We start from the raw sequence: 6,000 nt of genomic DNA, 5'->3' as shown, positions 1-6,000 counted from the left end.
CAGTGTGGCTGCAGCCTCAAGTTGACACTGACTTCTCCAAAAATACCACCTGCCTCTTCACCCAAACTGGAGTTTATGTAATCACGTTTCCTAGTTATTACCAACTGCCGAATGTTGAAACTCTCAGAAGCACCTTTTTTAAGTCTTAAATATCAACTCTAGCCTATTAAAGAAGAGAAAAAGGAAATGAAGATATGTTCTCACTAGATTTCTTTTTACAAAGAAAGACTCAAACCTGAAAAAAAAAATTTCCCCAAATTTAAGTACTAAGATTTTATTAGGAGGTACAATCCCAGGGTAACAAGGGTGAAGGGAAAGGCAAAGCAAAGCAAATGATACACCCAAATGATCAATACATTTCTTCTTTAGGTTATTTTTACCATGAATGACCTGCACTGAACAAGCTGCAAATTTCTCAAAACATCAGGCCACTAGATCATGTCTCTAAAGGCAGTAGCCACACCTGATTTCTTGATTCATATATATGGCAATTTTAAAGCATATCTTCAGATTTATTGACATTCTTCCTAGTGACAGATGGGGTCTGATTCCCTTGCTTTTGAATCGGGGAAGTTTGTGACTCACTTGTATCCAATAACATGTGTTGGAAGTTCTGCTGGGTGACTCCAGGGCTTGCTTATAGGCATCAATGTGGTTCTATCTTATTCACAGAGATTGGCATCACTGGAGCCCTGAGCCAGAAGGCAAGAAGTCTGATAGAAGGTTGCCATGCTGTGAGGAAGCGAAGTCACACAGGGAGGCTGCAAGAAGGTGCTTGAGTTGGCAATAACAGTCTTCAAGTCCTCCTTTCCAAGTGCCAAATATGTGAGTGAACAAGTTCTCAGATGACTGTAGCCCCCAGCTGTTGAGTCAACCCCAGACAAGGGGGAGGGGAAGAGCAAACCAGCCATCCCCATTGTTCCCCTTCTGAATTCCTGCCCCAAAGCACACAAACAAATGTATTGCATTGCACTTCTGTGTTTGAGGGAATGTTTATTATGTAGCAATGGTAACCTGAACAGTATGGAAAAATGGGTATTATTTCTTAGGTGTCAAAACAAGTGTCTAACTTTCCTCCGCAAGAGTCAATACCCATCAACCGCTTTTATCTCTTGACAAATCTCTCAAATGTAAACAAACAAATAAACAAGTAAAAGCTGGCCTCAGCACTTCATGAATAGAGTAGATTCCAAGCAGAGGGAGAACAGAATTGTCTTTGAGAAAAGAAGTGCTCAATGCTTGATGAATGAAGAAAGGAATCACCCAAAGAACCATTAAATATTTAGGTGAGTATACAGCAGAGGGCACAGGATCATTTTCCACAATCAATGGCAATCTTAGTCCCCAGTTTGAAACATGCAGTCCTTCAGCAATTTTTATGGTTTAGCCTTGTGTTCTCATCCTTTAATATTTAACGGCATTTATCAACAACTAAATCACACGAAAAATGTATACTGCACATTTTCTGATGCAAAACTAAGCTGGAAAACAACATCTTCTGATGCAAAACAAGCTGAATGACAGAAAGAATCAAAATTATTTTGACCAGGTGGGAAAATGAAGCGAGATAAATATAAGTGGCTGAAGTAAACTTATCCCAGCAGGCAGCTGGGGAGACTGTACAAAGACCTCAGAGTCTTTGGGGGGAGTGTTGGACTTATTCCGAAAATGATAAGAAACTATAGAATCCTTTGGATAGGGAAGAACTGTGATAAAACAGTGTTTTAGAAAATCAACTTCAACATCTTTTTAGGTGATGGAGTCAAGGAGGACAAATAGAAGGAAGAAAGGTCACAGTGTGTAGGAGAAGTTTCTAGTCCCACAACAATAAAAATGCATACATCTGGGCTGGTATGACCATAGAAAAAGGAAAAGAAGGGCAGAGGTGATTCAGTGGTACAACCAGGAAAACTTGGGCAGCTGACGGGGTATTGAGAGTACAGGAAGAATTAAAGAAGACTCAGAGGTCTGGAATGAGAGGTCAGTAGAGCTGATGGAGAGAGAAACAATGGAGGATGAAGCATGCTTGGAGAAGAAGAGAGCTCAGTAGGAACCTATGGCCTTTGAGATGATGCTAGTAAGACATTTAGGTAAAAAGAGCCAGTGGATAATAGGAGACTTAGGATTAAGGTTTAGGGGAAGACACAGGCCTAGAGAAGTAGATTTGGGATTCATCAGCCTCCAGGCAATCCCTAAAGCCATGAATGAATTCCCATAGTGCACCATATTAGTGAAGTCGCTTAGTCATGTCCGACTCTTTGCGACCTCATGGACTGTAGCCTACAAGGCTCCTCTGTCCATAGGATTTTCCAGGCAAGAGTACTGGAGTGGGTTGTCATTTCTCTGGAGCCTTTACAGCATGTCACAGCTCAGGGTGAAATATTTTGAAAATATACTGAATCCTTCTTATGCAGTGGCTGCATAATTAGGTCTACCACAGCACAGCCACTTTATTGATCCTTTAATTATTAAAAAAAAAAAAAAAAAAACCAAACTATGAAATGCCAAGAGTACCAAGATATGAATTTATTTTGACTCTCTATATATTATGAACTATTCCTCCTACTCACTTCAACTGACAGGACTAGCCCCAGAAACGAAGAACCATTTTTAATGCCTTTAAAGAATATCTGGGTGGGCCACTATCCCTATGGCTCTCCACTTGAATAAGTTGTAAGAACACCAAGAGCCTTTGTAGAACCAAAAAGAATCAAAGAATGTGCAGCTGGAGGTATCAGCTGTGCATGTTGAGTTCTAGCCAAAATAACTCCCCAGGGTGTCCAGCTGTAGAGAGAGAAAGAAAACCAGAAAAAAAGACAGTAATTCAGTCAGGGAAGTCACCAGTGGCTCAAGAGTCCTATAGGCCACAGAGTACCATTACAGTTAGGGCCCAGACAATGTCCTGCTGCCACCACATTCAGGTTACTTACAACTGCAAAGTGAACATCTGTGGCCATCTGTCTGCAAGCATGCTGGGGGTCAGACGCATAGTGAAGTATAGACCTGAAAGTGGATGGAGATAAGCTTAGGAGAGGAAAATATGTAAGGCATCTAATAGATTTCACCTAGAAAAAGACAGCCAGTTGAAAGAAAGTATGGATGGAGTCTCCTTAAATAAATTATGACTCAGCAAGTGCCATTTTATCTGCCTAAGAAAATAATTACAGGAAAACAGTGTTTCCTGAAAAGTCCCTGTGAATGAGCTCTTCTGGAATAGCACCAGAGGTTTCTGGCAGATAGAAGTAGCTCTGCATGACTTTGGAGATGACCTGGCCCAAGCTCTGTCAGGTAAAGAACTGAGACATTACAACCATGCCCTTCTAGAAGGCACTGAAATCTGCTTTCCAATCCTTCCATGACAACTAGCATATTCCACGTGTGGATTGCCCTTTAACCTGACTTTTTTAGGTTTTTCTTCCTCTGCTTGTTTCTTAATCCCAGAATTCCTCTGGGTTCTAAGCCCTCCTCTTTCCTGATACACTCTCCTTGGGGGATGCCATCTGCTCTGTCGGCCTTACAGTCATTCATGTATTGATGATTGTCAAATATTTACTCTCAACCAGACCTCTTGTCTGAGCTCAGACCTGGACAGCAGCTGCATATTGCATATCTCCTCTTGTGCATTTTACAAATTCAACTTGTCTAAAATTGAACCCACGACTCCTGGAGACTCATGCCTTCTCTATTGTTAACCCAAGTTGGCCACCTGGAGCCCTCATTTGAATGCTCTTTCCCTTGGCCCACACTTCACCCACACACTGGTGGCCCAAATTAACCCACTAGTCTCCAACGCCATTTCCATTAACCTAGACTCAGGAACCACTGTCTTTCATTTCATTATCACAACAACCATCTGAGTCATCTTCCTGTCTGTGATCTTGACTCTGCCTGACTTCATCCCCATTCCATTCTAAAGCACTCACTCTGAAATAAATCCAATCACTTCACTTCTTCAGCCTGAAACACTTCAGTGGGTTACTATTGCTCTTAGGATAAGGTCCAAAGTGGTTAATACCATCTGCATAACTTGACCCATCCCATTGTCTTACCCCTCACCAACGCCTCCCTTTACAGTCCAATTGAGTTGGCTCTAGTTCCTTGAATCCACCAAGTTCTCCTTTAACAACAGACTTTTGTACATGCTGCCTGGCATGCTCTTCTCCTTTGCTTTGCCAAACAATGTCTATTCCTCCTTCAGGTTCCAGTTTACACAAAACTTCCCTTGACAAGCCTTCCCTGTCCAGTCTAGTCTGTTTTAAATGGCCTGCAATGAATTCCCAAACACCCTGTATTTTTCCCCATCAAATCACACTATATGGTTAATACCAACATATACAGCTTTATCTTTCACTAGACCTTGAGCTCAATGAGGGTTGGAAGCATGTCTGTTTTGTGGGCAATTGTACATCCAGCACCCAGCCTAGAATTTTTGTATGTTGGTTAAATGATTATATAAAATATTGGATTTATAGGCCCTCTGATCAGCAGCAAAACTCTGCTAGGTCTACATCAAACAAGGTCCCCTCAGAGAATTAGAAAGGTTTTCAAGTTCCTTTGTTTAAGTTGAACCTGGCAGCTGCAGCATCTCCAGGCACATTCGTTCCCTGATGTGTGGCCAACAGAAGTCTACTGAGGGATCCTCAGCTGCAGCTCACTGCAAAGCTCTTACCCCAAGCACAGAATAATCTCTTCACTTCCAATGAGGGACATCAAGAAAGAAAGAGTTTTCCCTTTGGGGTCAGGAGCCTAGGAAGGCAGAATATAAAGCAGAAAAGTCTACATGAACTCAGTCTTTCTAGAGAAGACTGTATTGGACTGTCCCCTAGGTCAGTGGTTTCAAAACTTGAATCAGAATCACCTGGATGACTTGTCAAAGCACAGATGTCTGAGCCTGACCCCCAGAGTTTCTGATTCAGTGGGTCTGGGATGGGGCCAGAGAATTTGCATTTCTAACAAGTTTCCAGGTGATATTGATGCTGCTGATCTGGGGACCACAGCCTTGAGAACCACTGCACTAAACATCTGAGTCACCCTCTTAGTCACACAAACACAAGAGAAGTAGGCGCCCCCTGTCCTGGAGGAGAGGCAGTCTTCCTAAACTCTGGAGAGGAAGATCTCACTGCCGGGCAGGGAGTAGGGAAATTTGCATAGGGATTCTAGAACCTCTGGGAAATAAGAAATAAGAGAAATGAAAACTCCAATCCGTTCTGTATTGAAGTTTTTGAAGTCTGCTAGAACTGCTCTGATAACTTAGGACAGTTCAAATTATAATAATTCTTCAAGAAGAGGCTATCAGGGGCATTGTGATGGAAGTGCTTACCCAGCCGTCTTTCACTGGGCACAGGGAAGGGCCCCCAAAATAGGTCAGTCCAGTGAATGTGCACACACCCAACCCACATAAATTGGCTGGCAAGACACAGGTTGATCTGATGAGAATCAGCCCCAAACAACGGTTAAAACTGTTGGAACAGAGACCTTTCCCCTCTGGTATTACAAGACTGATAAGCAGCACATCTGGGGCTTCTGGTGGCCAGTGCCACAAGAGGGAAGAGCGTGGCAGAGAATGACACCCACACTGAAGAAAACTCAGCCAAGAGATGAAAGAAATAAGACTCCTGATAACATCATTTGAATCCTGCAGGGCCTAAAATTACAATATCTTGAACTTGAGCTGAGTTTCTGCCACTACTGAAAGAGTCTTGACTGATGAAACTCTACTAGCAAACCAATACTTTGCTCTGGTCAAGAATGTTCAAGTAACCATCTGTTCTAGCAGTTTCTCTGGAGATAGAACTGCCAGGCCTACCGCTTTGCCAGCCCCTCTGGGATTCTGATTTTCTCTCAACAAATCACTGCTTTAGCGTAGTCACTCAATCATGTGCAACCATTCGTGACCTCATGGACTGTAGTCCGCCAGTCTCCTCTATCCATGGGATTTCCCAGACAAGAATACCAGAGTGGGTTGCCATTTCCTCCTCCAGGGGCTCTTCCCAGCCCAGG

This window comes from Dama dama, chromosome 28, assembly GCF_033118175.1.
Source record: "Dama dama isolate Ldn47 chromosome 28, ASM3311817v1, whole genome shotgun sequence".
In the NCBI taxonomy this organism is placed as follows: domain Eukaryota; kingdom Metazoa; phylum Chordata; class Mammalia; order Artiodactyla; family Cervidae; genus Dama; species Dama dama.
This window is presented reverse-complemented; position numbering follows the sequence as displayed.